Genomic DNA, 3703 nt, shown 5'->3' with positions numbered 1-3703 from the left:
TCCTTAGGAACTCAGTGTGAAATCAAGGCATTGCCACACATGATGGGGGGGGCTGACCGCACCTCTGGGGCCAGGTGTGAATCAGCCCTTCTCTGGCATCTTTTTGTATTGGGTGGGGGGGCTGTTTATTATTTGTTATTCTAACCCCCCACTCCTGGCCCCATCTGAGTTGTGCAACCTGCCACTTGAGGTGGGTTTTGGACTGGTGGAGTGCACTGTGCACTGACATGCAGCAAGCAGCAACAAGCTTGCAAAAGAAAAAGATGAGCGTAAGGGGAGGGGTGTGGGTTGTGGGACAGACAGAAGGGGAGGGAAAAAATATTGCCCTTTTATTCGATGGATAGAGAAAGAAAGGGTTGCCAGCTGATGAGCTGGAAGGGGGCCCAGAAAAAGTCCCAGATTGAAAACATGAACACTGTCTTTTCTACCATCCTTCTCAATGCTACAGGAATCAAATTGGAACACAACTATTATCTAGTGTGCAGATAATTTTCCTGGCCTTATCTATTGCTTACTCTGATAAACTATGTTGCAACATACAGATCCTCCTCTCAATGCTACAGGAATAGATTAGAATACTACTACCATTGTCTAGTGTGAGCAGAAAATTTCCACATTTTGATGCTGGTAATGAGCCATTAGCCAGGTCCTGATTTCTCAAGTCCTAAGGTATACTTGGAAATTGAGAAGATCTGTCCAAATGGGGAGCAATTTCGCATGACTTGACTTCCCTCTGAGGCGAAATTGAAGAGTTCCCGGATTCTTTCAAAAAGCTCCCGTGATGATTGTTTGAAAATGCACATTTTGAAAAAAAAAAATCCCTGCAGGCAGCACTTTTATGACTCCTTGCCAGGAAAATGTGGGCGGATGCTTTCAAGCAGAGGGGAAAAAACACACGCAGGCACTGCGCAGTGGGCAGTGGGTTTTTCGAGTAGCCTTTTTACTTCACACTGTTGAAAGGTGAGGAAACAGGATTTGTCCTTTCGCCAGCGGAAATGGAAATGCTTCTTGGCACTAGCATTACAGGGGAATACTAATGTTATCATGCAGAATGCAGAATTAGAGTGAGGTGTAGGAATAGTATTAAGCAAAATGCATATGTTGGTATTATTAAGCAAAATGTAGGAGCAGTATTAAGCAAAATGCATATGTTGGTATTATTACTATTATTATTATGAAAGAAAAATGCGCATATTTTATTGGAGTATGAGTCCCTGACTCCGTTCTTGGCTCATGGCTCAATTCTTGGCTGGGCGACTGAGCAGTGAGGAGTTGAAGGGAATCATGATGGAAAACAGAAACCCATCAATGCTAACGTGGGCGGGCAGAAGGCATCAGTTACAAAGAAACTAGAGAGAGGGAAAGAAACAGGGGACTCAGGGATGAGGAATGTGAGAATATTTGAGGAGAAAAATAATTGAATTCGCTAAAATTGTCAATACAAAACATAACTTTCAGGCGATTCCATGTGCCCGGGGTGTCTTTTCATTGGATTAAATGCACGCTGCGTCCGCGCGCGCGCGAGAGAGAGAGAAAGGAGGCAGTATCAGAAGAGATTCATCTGGTTCCAAGCGATCCCCACCGTCCACTATTTACCCCATGTGGGCCTAGTATGTTGGATTTTGCAGGTTTTTCCCGTCCTAATATAACTTAAATGACTATCCTAGATTCTAAAGTTAAAACCTTCTCTTTAAACTCTTGAAATTTGCAGGTCGTCTTCTTCAAATTTCACAATTCACTTTAAAATATTTTTATAAGCCTCAGTTTTTTGTGAACACTCGCAAGGGCTACAAGAAATCACCGTTTCTCTTAACTAATACTAGGCGCTCCGCGCCTAGGTTCGCTCCTTCGCGCTGGGGCGGGCGCAATTTTTGGGGCGGGGCGGGACGGGTGCTGAGGTGGGGGTCTGCCACGTGGCACCCGGCCCCCACCTTTCCTTAACTAATAGTATAGACTAAGCACTTAGGGCGTGTTCACACTAAGCGGCGGACGAAAAACAAAAAGGGGCATCATGAAATGTGTTTACTTTTCATTCGAACTCAAAAAGATGGTTTTCTTTTGGACCCACCACAACTCCCATTGGCATCACACCCTCCAAAGAAAATTTTGCATGGTGGAAGATGTGTTAAAAACACATGGCAATTTTCGAATCAACAAAATGTATGCACAATTTTTTTGCATTGGTTGCTTTTAAATAATAATAAATATATTTATATGCACTTCCATTGCTAGTGTAAACACCCATGGTATATCTACCTCTAGATTGCTAAACCTTTCTCTTCTGTAATGCAAACCTAGCCATAGAGCACCTTCACATGAGCTACCTTACTTGAGATTGCTTTCGATGACCATTGATATATTATTTCCAAACCTACTCGTCTAAATCAAGTTCGTATGATTTCATGTGGCACACTTTTATGATGTGAAGACAAATGAAAAGTCATGGTGGTTTACCAATGGTGATTACAACATGGAGGAAAGAGGTGATTAGCTACGCACCATCAACAACACGTGATGATTGTGGGGCAAGAGCGGGAGTAGCTATGGATCTAGATTGTCTTCATGTGGGGGAGAAATATGTTCAGTAACCACATATCAACATTATGTTTTATCTTAATAACTCACCTCATGTAACAGTGCTTTCAAGCCACTTAGCCTACATTTGCATTGGTTGTTATTGTTATTATTGTAATTTGCCAAACCAAAAAAGGATCTCTAAGGGCATTTACCAACTCAAGGACCAGTTTTATCAAAGCCTATCCCTACATGGAATGCAAAAATTAGGTAGAAGTTAGTGAAGGGAAGTGCATCATGCACTCCTATTGCCATACTTACAAGTATAAATGCTTACAAAAACATAAGTATCCCAATGAATTCTTAGTTGAAAACGTAGCAATGTTGAGAAGTGATCATCGGATTGGGTTTACTCTCTTGCATGGTGATTGATCATAGCACTCCAAAACCCATTGTGCATAGATTAGAGACAATTAGTCACATTACATTTGACTAAGTAAAACATGTGAATTTTGTGAAAATTTTGGTGGAACAAGTCTAAAAGACATTGTGCTTGCACTGACCATTAGAATAGATGGCTACTCTAGAATAGTAGAGACCTATTAAAAACTTGCTTTCATGTTGTGCATCGTAGTAATACTTAGACCACTCTAACATCCCAATGATCAAATCATTGTAATATCAAAATTTAGCTAGTTTTTTTAATAATTAAAATAAGTGAAAATTAAGAATAATTTGGTGGAACGAGTTTAAAATTTTTGTGCTTGCATCAACCATTAGAATAGATCATACTTTAAAATAGTTATAGACCTATTAAAAACTAATTTTGAGTCATGCATCACAATATTTCTTAGACCACTATCACATCACAATGATCAAATCGTTGTGATTTCAAGATTTAGTTAGTTGTTTTACTTGTCCTTGCTTGAATATCATTCACTTGTACTCCTAGTGACTTGAAATATGTGTTATGGTTGTTGGTCAGCTTGGGTTCATACCAAGGGGTCATGTTGGGGGTAAAGGTGCTTGTGCCTAGCCGCTTATGTATTACTACATTGACTATACATGCACACTTGTACATTGCAAGTGGCAAGCATCCATCACTATCACTTCATTATTTATTCTTTGTGTGACATTTGAATAAAGGGAAGGCCAATCACACATTGTGATTGTTGGAGTTCCCACATCC

The sequence above is a fragment of the Lygodium microphyllum genome, chromosome 16 (genome assembly GCF_053477565.2).
Source record: "Lygodium microphyllum isolate KBCC chromosome 16, Lygodium_microphyllum_v1.1.10, whole genome shotgun sequence".
In the NCBI taxonomy this organism is placed as follows: Eukaryota; Viridiplantae; Streptophyta; class Polypodiopsida; order Schizaeales; family Lygodiaceae; genus Lygodium; species Lygodium microphyllum.
The sequence above is the reverse complement of the archived record's forward strand: the minus strand, read 5'-3'. Positions refer to the sequence as shown.